Below are 16,256 nucleotides of genomic sequence, written 5' to 3' on the forward strand. Positions count from 1 at the left end.
TGCTCACTCTAATTCTCTTAATTTTGCTATTCTCAAAGTTCATAGGCGATTTTCATTACATGTAATATCCGTGTTAGTATGGTAGTAAGCTCTTTTAGAGGTCGCCTTGGCTCCTCAGTGCATAGGTGCATGTAAATCCCATCTATGTATACAGAGTCCGTCTCCCTCGTGAAGGTGTAGCGAGTGGCGAAGAGAGAGAGAGAGAGAGAGGTGGAGAGAGAGAGAGAGAGAGAGAGAGAGAGAGAGAGAGAGAGAGAGAGCCAACTAGTTGGTCCTTTGATAGCATGCAAGAGGAGAAGTGGGTTGGGGGGGGGGGGATGGGGATGACAGCCACGTAGGGTGCTATCACCTCTTGTTTTTTAATTAAAAACAACTGCCCTAGGGGGGTTAGAATTCCCATCCAGGGAAAGTGCTAGGCTAACCGACCCTCAACACTCTTGCTTACTAGATAGGGATATGTTTGTGAAGCACTAGGTAATAATCTCTTATTTGAGCGAAGCACTAGGTAACATTCTATGATTTTAGCAAATTCTATGGAAGATCATGTTAGTCAGGATTCTACTTGGTCTTTTAAACCAAGCCTATGTATTTGGATTACCATAGGGCATGTTTTGGCATCCGTAAGGACTTAGAATATGTTCACTCTAAGACCACAAAGGTTTGAGTTTTTGCAAACCTCTTATTTTGGTGTTGTGCAAAGCTCCGTTTTGGTGTTGCAATTTTCACAACTAACCTATAATAGTCTAAACAATGTATTGGGTGTATGTTGTTTTCGATCCACTGCAGGTTTTGTGAAGACCTTTGATTGTGTACAAACATGTCTAACACTGACATGATCAACACTATTGTCAGTGAGAAGTCGAATAAGAATAACTTCCATGCTGTAAAGTTCATAATGACCAATTTTTTTGATGGATAAAGGCTATTAAGAGTACATTGAAGGTGAACAGGAAGATGCGCCGATGTTGCCCAAGGAGAATCCTACTTTTCAACGGGTGAAAGCTTTTGAATGTTGGAAGGTCATTATTGGTTATTTGTCAATGTGGACAATTCCCTAATTGGGCATATACAAGATGCCAGTCTCTCAAGGAAGGTCATTATTGGTTATTTGTCAATGTGGACAATTCCCTAATTGGGCATATACAAGATGCTAGTCTCTCAAGGAGGCATGAAAGAATTTGGTCTCACTAGATGTGAGCAACAAGGAAGTTACATTTATAGACATATCTCAATTCATACTTGGGAAAACGTGTGGAGTTTCACATATCTTCTGTTCTTGCTCATTGCAAAAGAGAAGAAAAAATGGTGAAGATTCATCTTCACAAGATGGAAGTAATTCAGATGAAAAATCCTTCTACATTATTTTAGGTTGAGAAAGAGTGCGTAGTGCAGGTCAAGGAGGATTCCATGGTTAGAATCGCGGAAATTAGCAAATGCTCGGTAATCAAATGCAAAATATAGGAGGAATATGATTTTTTTTGAGTAAGTGGAGTCAAAAAGGTCAAAGAAACTTTTGCCAAAACAATGTAGAATAATTGCAAGGGAGTTTGGACTTGTGGCAATCAAAACTACTTTGAACGTGATTTTTCATAACGAAGTCAACGAAACAATTATGTGGGTATTAGCCAAGAATAAAACTTGAAAGCTTGATTAGAAATAAACTAAGAGACCCTAGAAGTGAGTTCTATATAACTAAATGCCTAGATTCTTGTATATACAATGCTCATTTTCTACAATTTCTAACTAACCTTTTAATACAAGCATGAACTTGGAAATTAACTATCTTATGTGCAAAAGAAACCTAAACTATTGGAAAGAAATGACTTGAAAGAACAAAAATGAAAAGGGACTAAGATAGCTCATGGCTTATCTCCGTGGGAGACTCTCGACCTCATAGCACGGTGAAGGTTTTTTGGAGAACCCACAACTTTTTTGCCTTTTACTAATGAAACAAAAAAGAAACAAGTAATCTAGGTTGGCCTTGAGATCCCACACAAAAAGAATCTCCATTTTGGAAGCCCACAATGCCTATTCCCTTAACCCACAATCTTAAATAATTAACCCACAAGCACCTAATCAATGTGAGCAATGCACTCGTCCTCTCCTTAAGCATTAAACAAGAAGCTTTGTATTAACTCATGCACACACAAGCTAGCACTCACAAATCATTCATGCAAAAGAGAGGAGAGTGTAAACAAGACACATGGAGAGAAGACATTGTGATTATATTAATCTCTAAGAGATATTACAATAAGAGCTCAAAGCTATGGAGAGCTTGAGCTAAGTTTAGAGAAGCTTGTATAGAAGGAGGAGAGCTCTACTCTTGAGAATGACCATAAAAGCCCCTAATTATTAGTTGAGTCTACTTTTATAGCTCAGTTACTTAAAAAATACATGTTCACATTTGGGCGGCAGATAAAACTAAGAAGAAGGATTTCCTAGTAGATTAATAGGTTTTGGGTTTACAAATTGGAACTCCAAGCGCCCATAAATCGGTTAGATAATTTATACATGGCATTTATGCAAGATTTATTACAAAATGGGTGAGGAAATCTTCAAAAATAGTGTCCCACACTTGGTCTCCTGATGTTGGCAAACAAGGAGATGCACACAAGAGCTATCCCTTCTCTTCCTCTTTTCTCTCTCCCTCTCTTCCATATGCATGCTAGGAAAAAACTTATGTTAATGCACGACAAGCTATACAACAATGTTCGTCACAACGACCCACTAACATTGGTACTGTTGTTGAGGACGATGACCTAGATTATAGAGTTGATCACTCAGAGTCTTACCGTATGGAGAGCAAGATTTTTCGAGCGAAGGAAAATCCGAGCAAATGAAATAAAGAAACCAAATGGGTTTTGATAAGAAAGATGAATGAAGATCCTACTTTAATAATAGTAGGATCTTGAATCCGTAAGTAATCGTAGCAATATAATTGTTCAAAATTAGACTCTAGATTCGTTTGCGCAGTTGATACTTGATGTCGAGCAATGAGAAACCCAAGCTAGTAGCAAAGCTATTACAAACCATGCAATGATCCACAACTACATTCAACACCATAATTTTTATTTTAACTTTAATTTTACGGAGCAATCTAATGCAAATCAACAATGCTCATACATCTACAAAGTTTCTAAACTATACCAAGAGAGAATTCCCATTTCTTATACAAAAAAAAGAGAGATTTCTTTAGAGTTGTAAGATAACAAGCCGAATATTTAGTGGAATATAGAGAACAGCATGTCGTGCCTCTGCACTCTAATAACAACAAGAAATGCTATGGTTCTATCTCGTGACTATGAAGAGTCACACTCGTCATCAATAAAAACATTGCGTCTCTAACATTTCTTGTGGGTGTCAAAATCGTATCATATATCAGCAGCCATGGTTTTTGCAATCCCCTCAGCATAAACTGGCAACACACTTCCATACAAAAAGAAAAAGATAAGTCTCAGAATCCACATGCAAGCAATACAAAATATACATCAGAAAAGCACAAGAAATCTCAAATTGTTGTTTGAATCATTATCCATAATTTTCAAATACTAAACAATGATACAAAAAAGTGACAAAATAGCATAAAAGTATGATGGAAACATAAAATAGGTGGGGGAAATGAAGTGTAAGGTGGACTCTCACTAGTCATCAAAGGGGTTGACACGCGAAGGCATGTCACCCACATCATCAACATCAAGAGAGGTGGAGGCTCCCTCTCTGCTTCGCTTTTTAGGGCGAAATAATGGTTGCACATAATCTGAAATCAAAGTGTCATCAATGTCGATTGTTGCACACACTTGCCCTGTGCCTAAGCATGCTGCCAATACGGGCGTTGTACCACATCCCAACTCCAAACAAAGACCTCCAGGCCTACAAAGAAGGTCCACAAAACATGCAATAAAAGAGTGACTTCGTTGCAAGCCACCACGCCATGGCTCCCCTGATGATGATCTGGCTAGAGAAGACTCTGGAAGATGGCGCATCATGTAAGAATCCAAAGGTTGCATGCCAAGCCGATTGAATAGTGGGGTGCTCTCAACCACAAAGCAAGGTGGTTGCATGCCAACCCTATGCACCATAAGTAAGAGAGAACAATGACACTACACCACCACATAGACAATTAGAGGGCAATCACAATAATAACAACACACCAAAATGAGAAACAAACGATTTAATATGTAGAAGAGCATTATCTCAATCCGACCACCAAAGCTATTACCATAACCATAAGCTCCATGATGGAGGACCACAATGCGACCATGAATAGCCATCTCTGATGCACGACAAAATCTCTCAACCCAGCCAATGGTATCTCCTGCAAGAGGTTTCAAAAGTCACAATAGAAAACACACAACAAAAATCGACAAGTATTGTACAAAATTATGATTGAAGCAAGAACCTACCATACAGACCATGATCAACAACCACCCTGAGTCTGACAAACTCGAATATGCAAGTTGCATGCCTGCACGAACATGTCCTCACTACAAATATCCCAAAGGGGTACAACAAGGGAGGCTAATGGGGAACCACCAAAGGGAAGATCCAAAAAAATAAAATCAGCAGCCCATGCGACTGTTCTCCCACCACGCACGCACAAGGTCCCATCGAGGCGTGCACATCCCATGTGCTCATAAACACGAATCCATGCCGGATGTCGAACACCGGTCCTAAAATCAGCAGCAATGGCTATGTAGTCCCCATAAATGGCCATGCATCGTGAGTAAGGCAATGAGGACAGAGAAGACAAGGGAGTATCAACAATGTAGACAAAAGAAATGGTTTTCTTTGCAACAATCTCCCCAAGAGGTACTGCGATACAAGAGGCTAAACAAAGTGACTTAACTCCAATAAATGAACGAAACAAACGATTGCATCGCAAGTGAAAGCTCACCATGCTCTCGCTCCATGTTTGCATCCACCCTAGTCTCAACAATCACCTCCTTTCCCTTGCAAGAAGTATTTGTAGCTTGGAAAAAGCAAAAAAACACAATATTACCGGTATGTAAAACAAATAATTTTAGAAAAAAGAGAATTTAAAGCTCTTAGACAAACTATGTTTGAGACTGTTTTGAGTAACCATTTACCCGATATCACCTCATCCACTCTAAGAGGGAGAGGCACATTGACGAATGTGCTACCAGCTCTCATAGTATCGTGAAGCTCTCTCTCTCTCTCGCCAATACATGCCCAGAAGCCATGTCTATCCACCATGGACATGCCTCCATCTCCCAAGTAGTGAGCTTATGCATGGAAGGGGAGTACATGCATCCTTCCCCATTAGATAGTTGTGCCCATTTCTTAGCTAAGAATGGAATCCCTCGTAGAAAGCCTTTTCCAACCAAGAATAATAGAAATCTAAAACAAAATAACAAAATAACATCACTACATACTTCATAATTATGAAAAGCTTGAAATAAAAGTATGATGAGCTTGACCTATAGGCTAGCCGTTGAGATGCCATGCGTACCGTGTCCACTTTCTTCATAGCTTGCTTGTCAACATCTTTTGTCTTAGCTTCAAGAGAGGTCTCCAAAGGATAAAGATAGGGTCGTGCTTCAAACTTGAGCTCCTCAAAGTAAGAGGCAAGAGAGCAATCATGAGGCAACAAAATACCACGAGCAATGTTGCTCAAGTCCTCCACAAACTTTGTGGCCCTATCAAAAATTCTTTGTAGAAGGCCCTCTCTACGGATCGAACTACATAACAAGGAAGATGAGAAAAACTAAAATAATCACAAAAAACTAGCAAATCTACATCAAAGATTCTTGAAAGTCAAAAGAAACTTTACTCACATGCGATACACATGATCTCCTTTCTTTAAACCATAAGAGGATCTAGTAATCTTATCTGCCTCAAGCAAGGAAACCCATAACAGTTTGCTCAAGACAGGAGCATCATGCATAGCAATCAAGTTCAGTTTCTCAAGCATAGCCCAACTATCAAGACCCCATTTGAGTGCAAGAACTCGAACCATCCAATCCGGTCCAAGATTCGTATCAACAATATTTAGCAACTGCAGTTTTTGATCAACGAATAGAAAACCAAGTTTAAAAAGCTATTACACTATGTGCAAAACACCCAAAACAAAAATAATTCAACCACCTCCCCAACACGCTCTCCATATTTGAGTGCTAAATCATTCAATATTTTCTCCTCCTCTTTTATAAGTTCTTCATTTGTTATTGTGTGCCTAGCTTGCTCTATTCTTTGGCTCAATTCCTTGGACATTTGAACATTCAACACATACTTAAAAATAAGTACCTTGCAAAAAACAAGCACATACTCTTTGGCTCAATTACTTGGATCCTTCAATACACAATTTAATATATGTAATTTTCACAAAAAGAAAATATAAGATCGTTCCAAAAAAGCAAGCCAAAGACACTCACATTGTATAAGAGCTTTCCCAAGTATCGACGAGTAAGTGGGTACCAAGGCTCCACACCCTTCGAGTATTTCTTACGGACTGCAGCAATCAACTTTTGATCTTTTTCTGGTAGCCCTGTTACATAGGCTTCATGATCGCTGCACAAATGTGGGAGCAATTGACAAGCTCATCCCTAAGATGCGTGACTACAAGAGCATGTGTATTCATGCTATTCCAAGGTCATATACAATATAAACAAAGTCAGAAACACAACATAGAAATTTTCAGCTAAAATATATAGAAAGTCATGAAGCTTACAAATTCATTCTTTGCAAGATACTAAGCAAAGCTATCTCTGGCACTCGAGTAGGATCAATAACTGTACAAAGCACACTACAATGTTTCTCTCGATCAATGGAGAATCTCTCTTTGATAGCAGCCATCCAAGCAACCGTTCTATGATTACCCTCCCAAACATAGAACATTTTATTCGAGAGAACTTGAAGATTTGGTCTTTTAGAAAGCTCAATTTCAAACTCTATGTATATCAACCCATATTGGGTCCCATGAAGTAATAAGGTCCTCTACAAAAAAGATAACCATAGGCAGAAAAGCACACTCAACTACTATTTATGAGAACAACAAAAAACACCATAGAAACAGACAGTAGGAAAGACCAAAGCAGAGAAATGAAATACTTGTCACATAAGCTTCCTCCTTCTTGCAATTCCAAACTGAAACAATAAAAGCTCCTTTTTCTTGCATGTAGCCCTCCTTTGCAAAAGCAACTTTCAATCCACTAACATCATCTCGTAAGCCTCTCACCCTTACATAAGGGATCAATTGACATAAAGGAATTGGTGGACAATCAAAACAACTAAACATGCGAGTACATTGAAGAATATCTTGTCCTCTATGCATGTAAAGTTTGTGCTCTTCCCCTGCCTCAGGCTCTACTGCTACTTCATCTCTTACGACATAAGGCACTATTTGAAAACATGCCTCTTGTGGGGCAAGAGATTCATCAACTTCATTTATGGAGCCAAGACCCAAGTTCTGACTTTGCATCTCCTCCTCCTGTTTCTCCAAACCATTTGTCATATCTTTGACAGAGACTGCACTTATTTGATCACTGCTCTCTAAGATACTGGAAGCTTGAGTTGAAGAAAGTTGTCTCCCTCTGCGACCTTGTCCACGAATTGAAGGACTTTGCAAAACAAAACCAAAAAAAAATTATTTACTTCACTAAAATTTCCTCTAGGCGTCCATGCCGACGAGGATTCCTAGAGGCAATTCAAAAAATCAAAACTTTATCTTATTGATCTCCACCTAAGCATCCATGTCGGCTTGGATTGCTAGAGGGGAGCTAACAATTTTAAAAAGAGCATGATAAATTATAAAATTTAATCTTGAGAAATTTACTCTAGACATCCATGTCGGCGTGGATAGCTTGAGGAAGCTTAATGAGCTTCATAAAACATGATTAAATTCAATGCGAGAATGAATCACCACCCCTAAACCAATGTCGCAAGAAACTCCTTCTAGCCATCCACGCCGGCGTGGATGGCTTCAGGTAGTTTTAAGAGAATCTATGCAGCTCTGAAGATTTCCAGAGAGAGCTTACAAAAAGGTAGATTTTCACATTCAAAACTCCTTTCTAAGCGTGGATGGCTTCAGGTAGTTTTAAGAGAAGCTATGCAGCTCTGAAGATTTCCAGAGAGAGCTTACAAATAGGTAGATTTTCACATTCAAAACTCCTTCTAGCCATCGACGCCGGCGTGGATGGCTACAGGTAGTTTAGGATTAGAATCATAATGATAAGAAGCCATACAAAGTTTAGTTAATCCTAGCAGAGCTTTGGCAACTTATCCCAACACAAGCACTAGCTAGAAGAGTTGGAGGTCTGACTTTGGAAGGCAAGTGGAAGGCCATGGAGTAAAGATTGTCTCTGAGACTCTCTCTCTCTTTCTCTCTCTCTCTCTCTCTCTCTCTCTCTCTCTCTCTCTCTCTCTCTCTCTCTCTCTCTCTCTCTCTTTGCGGGGGGTGCACTACCCCTCCAACATCTCTCTCGTGCTTTGCAGGGCACACTCCCAAGGCTCTAGGTTGTGGGAGGGCTATATAAGCCCAGGTTCAACTCCAATCAAGATTTACAGAGAGCCTTATTTACAATAGAGAGCATTACAGTTTACAAAAGGCTTCTTCTAATTTTAATTTAAACATAAGCTTTACAAATGTTATCTAAAGCATTGAAAAAAAAAACTACCCGTAGCCATCCACGCCGGCGTGGATGGCTACAGGTAGTTTGCAAATGTGCCTGGCAGGAGGTTTCCAGGCCGAGGTAGACTTCCTGCTCCCCATGGCCGAGGTAGACTCCCTTCTCCCTTCTCCCTTCTCCGAGCTTGGTTCGAGTTTCTCCCGAGTCTCGAGATTCAAGAACGGCGAGGCAATAGAGGTTTTCAATGAAAGGCTTCGCAAGAAAGGGCTACCTTGAAAGGGCTACGCAAGAAGTCTTCAAAGGGCGTAGGCAAGAAGGTAAGAAAGTGCAAGAGGCAAGAAAGTGCAGGAGAGTTGGAGAGGCAATAGCGCAGGCAAGAAGGCAAGCAAGCGCTGGAGATTTGCTGAGGCAATAGTGCAGGCAAGAAGGCAAGAAATCACTGGAGATTTGCCAAGGATATTGCGCAAAAAACGCAGAGAGAGATGCATGTGAGATAGGCGAGCAGTTAGATGCAGTAAAAAATATTATTAAGCACTTGCTAGCGTTAAGAAAATACAGTAGGGGCCTACAGACCCCTTTCACATAACATAATGAAACGGATTGTTCAAGATTTTCTAGCTTTAATTCTTTTTGACAATTAGATCCGTTTTTGAGTTCTTAGCATGTAATTTTTCACAAATTACCATGCAAGAAGGGCAGTTATACCTATTAAAAAAAAACAAAATTCATCTCCAAAGCTTATGTAACATTCCTAAACTCTATTTTTTAGCATTTTTTATTGATAGACAGTCAGTCTTCTTATGAAAAGCTACAATTTGTTTTGCCATTCAAGAAAATTTAATCTCGCGACAAGTGGTACTTTGGGAATTTTGGAAAACTTGAAGGGCATTTTAGGAATTTGTGACAAAATATTCGGGCTTTTTCCAGAATGTTTGAAATTTGAGGGGTATTTTGGGAATTCCCGCGAATTAGAGGGGTAAATTTGCAATTTTTCCTTTTATTAACTAAGAGCAGCCATGAACTGACACACCCCCATCCTTTAAACCTAAGCTATTGTCGCATGCTCTGTCCATCGATCTCCCATAGTATTGTGGTATAGCTCTGTCCATCGATCTCCCATAGTACTGTTGGCCTCTCTAACAAACTCAATATGCAACCACTCTTTTCAACACGCAAAAACTTGTCTTAGAATTTAATAAACCAAAAACACTCAGCAGTGTGTAAACACCCTTAACTTCGGCATGGGATATTGTGCATGGGACATTTAACTGGGTAGGTGAAGCTCGAAAAATCATTATTATGCTCGATTGACTGAAAATCGTGAAACTCAAAGAACTAAAAGCAGGCTCGTTTTTTTAGTGTTTTTAAAACTAAAATAGGTTCTTTTTTAGTGTTTTTAAAACTAAAAACAGGCTTGTTTTTAAGCACTTTATATTTCATGTTGTGACTATATTATATAGTGAGTTGTTTTATAAGATAGTAATTGTTGTTCATGGGAACACGAACGTGCAATATTCCTGGCGGCTTGTGGTTATGGATAGAATTTTAAGGATATCAATCTATTCTATTTAGACCCTCTAATATCAATCAGAACCATGCCACTGCTCTTTGATATTCTTACCTTCTGTTAAACACACTATTAACCCAGGGGGAGATTCATTACAGTTTTTGGTCTAGGGCGTGGACAGAAGCTAGTGCTTATGTTTGATACCATAATTTATTCTTTGACAGTTGCTTCTTTGCAAGAACATTTTGAACTTCGTGATGCTAATTATGTCTTCATCCACTCACATTATCTGGACCGCAAGTCAAGGTAGAAGCTACTATATCATCAGATGGTGAGCAAACTTTTATGCTTGATCATGAACAACACCAGTTCTACAAGGTGGATATGAGAATTGAGGATCAGATTGATGGTGGCATTGGCAGAGTTTCTCAAGACATGAAAGACAAGAAAGTAACTCTCTCTGAGATCAATGTGAGTGTCACTGACATGATTAAGTTCATGCCATTGCAAAGAAATTTATATTGCTCTCCATCAAGCCAAGAAAGTGGTCTGTATTGATGAGCTCCCAGCTCATTATGATGGGTATATTGCTTTTGAGTTACCGCCATCTGGTAATTCTTCAAGTATGAGTGGTATGGATCAAAGACATGATAGTCACATGTGGACAGAGTATGTCACTTGTAGCAGTGATAATTTTAATGGCATTGTCAGATTTAGTAGATGCTCTGGGCATTTGCGTTGCATCAACATTGATTGTCCCTTTTATTTGCGCTCAAATATGTTCAATGAGTCTCAATGGCGAGGTCGGCTTGTTAAATCTAGTCCTAAAGGATTGATCTCTTCTCAGTATGGCACACTGGCATGCACTCATTGTGGACAAATTTTCGAATGTGTATCTATATGTCCTGCAGTTATTTACTATTATTTGCATAGAGATAAGCATAATTGTACTAGGTGTGCTTTGCACCTTTGAGAACATAATCATCCATGTGTAGAAGGGAGGAGTTAGATGGTGGAAAGTCACATAGATGAAATGTTGCTTGATCGAGCAAGTCGGGACCCTTTGGTGACTGTGAAACAATTGGAGCGGGCCACCACTAATGATCTTATCATGGAAAAGCTTATTGGAGCAAGTTCAACTGCAAGTGCTATGATTGAAGATTTGGAATTTGCTGAATTCCTTGACAGTATGACTCCCCTGTCAAATAAAAGGAGAGTCGAACGAAGTTTGGAGTCTGCAAAAATATCAAAGAATATCACTTCAAAAGGTCTTGAGGCAGTGCTTGACTTGAAAAGCAAGTGCAGATATCCTTTTATCCATAGTATCCTTTTCCCAGGCCAATTGGGTGATAAAGTACAACCTCATGTATTTAAAATGTCAATTAAGGGACCGGGCAGTGGAGTTGATTTGGTGAATCGCATGCGTCCTGGAGGTAATTTGGAGCAAATGTGGGTGCACTTTGATCATGTTCACCGTGTTCAAGGATGGCCGACTATGTCAGCGCATGCCTATGACCCTTATGTACGAGAGCTACTCACCATTGCAACTGCTAAGTTTAGCGTGAAAATAAATATGCTCAGATTGAATTTTAGAAGATGCTGAACAATGTGGTTAAGAAACAGGGTTTTGATAAGCCAGAGTTCAGGGGATTTATGGCAGATGAAGCCAGTGCCAATTGGATTGCTGTGAGTACTGTTTATTTTGGAGGAGCAAATAAGTCTACTCCAAACAAAGAGAGATCATGTTTGTTTCATTGGGAGCAAAGTATGGTTCGACATACTGTCAAGTGCATCCGTCCAGCATTTCAAGAGGAGCACAAGATTTTGTGTCACGAGTGGAGAACTGCACCTACGGAGAATGCGGCTGAGCAATGTAAGGGAGAGCTTAGAAGATTTTGGCAAACAGGAATGGCCATTGAAGGGGAGATTGCTTCATTGGAGACATGGTTGGCTTGGTGGGATGTACGAGTGCCTCATTGGGGGGAAAGATTTGTATCACAAGATGTTGCAGGTATCTTTGTCCCTAACACAAACTTGTCTGAGTCAAAACATGCTAGTATGCGTGACTCGGTTGGTTACAAGGATCACATAAGTTTGTATGCGGTAGCATGTGCAGATATGGCTTTAGCTGTGCTTCAAAGTGTGAAATATAATGCCTATTTGAAAGGTGTTGGGAGATCCACCGGTCCCGGCATTAAAGATTTGGCAGATCGCTTCAGGACCCGACCTTCATCTACTTCTGCGACAGCTGGAAAGAAACTAGTTGACCTCACACATTCTTCAATGCATGAAATGGGTGTCAATAGTCTTGAAATGAATAGAAATATACTCCAAGAAAAGAGTATTAGAAAAAAGAGGCCAATTTTTGCTGATGCAAATATTGTCTTGGAGGAGGATAGCCACAGGCCAGAGTATGTTACAATGACAACTTCAATTGGTGGGCTTCAGCACAAAAAAACAGCTTCAAAAGATGTCCCATATCCCGAAGTAAATGTAGCAAAGTCAGTTTGGGCAACAAGGAGAACATAACCTGGGCGAAAGATGACTTGTTTCGGTGTGGTGTCAAAAGATGGAGATCGATGTGGGCGGTTCATTAATGCCTGTTCAACGGATGCCAAAATAGGGGTGCCAGCTCCTTGTTTTTGGGGTCGCAGGAAGTATCCTCCATCTGGTTCACAATTGGGAGGCCTTGTGGAAGGGTTCATTTGGTTTTGTAACTCCAATAACATGCACACCTGGAAGGTTCAGAGCATAGTCGAAGGGCCACCAGGTCCAGCTCCCGGTGTTTGGGTGGTTGCAAAGGGCACAAATTTGCAACCGCAAGAGGTAACGCAACTGCAAGCCAATGGTTTTGTTTTGCAAGTAGGAGTTACATCAGCATCAAGAATGCATGAAATAGTTCCATTGAACCAAAGAGTTGCTAGCAGCATCTGTCCCAAATTTAGAGATGGAAAGATTGTGAAATGGAGATCACGATTAACAAAGGAGTTTCATGGCAAGATTGAAGTGGGTAGAACCATGGCAGCAGAGTTGGTGCGAGAGGTCATTGTGGTTTGCAATGAAACACATGTTTTCTATGTTAATAATGTGGGGTCAAGTGCAAAGGGAGTGACATACTCTGTGAAAATGTCAAATTTTCCTAGATGTACTTGCGAGGATTTTCAAACTCGGGGAAGCAAGTGCCTTGTGTACATGCCATGTAAGCACATTTACTTCATATTTCTGCAAGTACTTGGCCTTGACCCTCATGCTCATGAGTTCATGCATCAGGCGGCTTTAACGAAATTGGAGTTAGTCCAAGCACTTGGAGGTTCACGGGTGTTGATGCAGCCTTAAAGGCTTGTGGACCTTGCTATGGATTTATAGAAGTAGTTTTTTCGGTGATATGTGCTTATGGCTATTAACTTTTGTCCCAAATATTCTACTGTGGCAGTATATTTTTTGTTGCAGTGTCCATTTTGATTTGTAGATGCAATACACCTTCTTGGTTAATTTCAATGTTGATGGAAGGTTTTTGGCATAGAGATATAACAATTTAAAGTTATTTTTATAGGTTAAGAAACTAAGTAGGGAGTATTTCTAACCAACAAAAATCCAAGATATTGTGGTGTGTGGTCGACTCTATCTACCCCGACCAAACCAAGTGTGCCTCTCTCTCATCCGGCACCTCCTTATGTTGCCATCAAGCAGTTACAACCATAACATGTCTGACCACACTAGGTGGCCGGCCTCTACCTACACAACCACACACCACAATATATACAACTAATATATTGCACAAGGATATAAAAAAACATTGTAAGTTTCGCAAATTTTATGGTTTGCGTAATTTTATATTGCAAGGATATCAAAAAAAAGTTTGCGAATTGCGTAATTTTGTATTACAAGCATATAAAAAAAAAGTTTATGGTTTGCGTAATTTTGTATTACAACTAATATATTGCACAAGGATATCAAAAAAATTTGTATTGCAAGGATATCAAAAAAAAGTTTATGGTTTGGGTAATTTTGTATTACAACTAATATATTGCACAAGGTATTAAAAAAAATTGTTTGTTTTGTTCGGTTTATGGTTTGCTCGCTTTTATTGGCTCGGATTTTGGGATTCCTCGATCACTCATATAAAGACCCTAAAGATTCCCTCTAGCTTAGGTTAAAGCTATTTTCTTTTGATTACATAGAGAGAGGTAGAATAGGGGATTCTAGGCTCTCAAGGTAACCAGGGAGTGAGGACTCACTGAGGACCTCTTAGGATAGTTGGGATATGATTGCGATTTTATGTGATGTCAAAAGTTGCATTTTTTGCATCATCTAACTATTGAACTTAGGATTTTAGGATCACTCTTACACATTAGTACTTTTCCTTTATTTTTGCTTCTTTTTTATGGTTCTTTCATTTAAGCACTAGGAGTAGAGTAAGTAAGCACTATCCAACTTATGGCTTGGCTTGAAAAACCTTATTTTTGATGCCTTGACCATCGTAACTACAAAGAACACTCATTTCCACTTGCATACTTGTGCTTTTGGAGCATCACAGAGTTCAAAATGGTTTTGGGGGTCTTTAGACACCTAAATACACTCTAGGAACATGTGGGAGAGAGCTAGAGTTGATAGTTGTATTTTTAAGGTGGTTGCAAAAATTGCAATTTTTGCACATCCCCTATTTCTACACCTGAAGGCTTCTACTATGTTTGTACATATGCTTGTAATCATCCTATGAGAATTCTTGAATTGAATGGAGTGTTGAAATCGTATACAATCACTTACATAGCACAAGCAGCTTCAAATTTGCAATTTTTGGCTCATTTTGAGTGATTTTGACATCCATTAAGGGAGGGGGCTTGAATAAATGGTATATGAGATGTCTAAATTTTGCACCAAGGCTCGGTTGCATCAAAGTGCCTCATCTGATTATGTGAGCTACATACTCTAAACAGCAACCCCCCCAAGTTTCATGAAAATTAGATGCAAAAGAACAACAAAAGTGGATAGAATTAGGCCTAAGACTTGGGAAATTACGTGTTTCACTAGAGAGGGTTGGTACACAATTGCTCTAAAATACTCTCAGCAAGATAGGCCATTCAAATCTACAAAAGCCCCACACATCAACAATTGTGATTTTTGTATGGAGGCTTATATGTAGCTAAAATTGGAGTTTGAGCATATGGTTATGTTGATTGCACTTTAAAACATCTCCCTACAAAGTTTCTTTGCAATTGGATAAGCAGTGTGCAAGATACAACCGCTAGAAAATGCCTTTTTGTGGTGTAAACTATGTATTAGGCTGAAATTTTGCACTCCAATTGGCAAGGGAATCAATGCATATTGCTCTAGGAACTGTAGAGAGCACTTGGAACTTCTCATGTTGGCAAGGAGTTGACAACTCTACGGTTGAAATTTCAAGTTGGCAAAATTTGTGATTTCTGCCACTTCCACGTCTAGATAGACCTTAATGCTCCAACCTGTTGTGCTAACTGTTAGAACTGTGGCAATGCGATACCCATCTCAAAAGCATTTTTTGATTGCAAGATAATTGCTTTTTAGTGATTTTTATCCTTTGTTATAAGCAACAAACAACTAATCAAATTGCTTGACATATGAGTTCCTAATTATTGAGGCCCAAGTGTTGATGAAATCACACGCACAATGCTGAGCGAGTGCACCCACAAGGAGCTAGATTTTAGACACTACGCAAAAAAATTGATTGTCTATAGGTTACAACTTACAAGTGTTGGAGCAAGGAGCAAGAAATCAACAAGGAGCAATCAAAGTATTGATCTCAAGGTGCAAGGTTTGAACTGAGTTTTGCAAGCCTAAGTCTTTATGTACCTAAGGTTAGTAGTTTTTAGGTCAGGAATCTATGTTGGTAGAAGTGATGCTAAAATCAAGACATCAGAGCACAACTTATTCCTTTGGTGTGGACAAAAAGAGTCCAAATTGATGGTCACTCTAAGGCTCCATACAAGAGGGAAGATGCACAGCCTAACTTTTATTATACCATTACAGTCTCCAGAATGAAAAGGTTCTTTATGTTTTCATGCATGAGGCTGCAAGGCACCTAAAGCCGATGGTCTTTATAGATAAATTTGACAAAAAATGGGAGCTTCGACAAGGAGTTGGACAAAGAGCTAGAGAAGTATTTTGCTGAGAAAATTAAAGAAAAG

This window comes from Adiantum capillus-veneris, chromosome 24 (assembly GCF_014529385.1).
Source record: "Adiantum capillus-veneris isolate H3 chromosome 24, ASM1452938v2, whole genome shotgun sequence".
NCBI classification, from domain to species: domain Eukaryota; kingdom Viridiplantae; phylum Streptophyta; class Polypodiopsida; order Polypodiales; family Pteridaceae; genus Adiantum; species Adiantum capillus-veneris.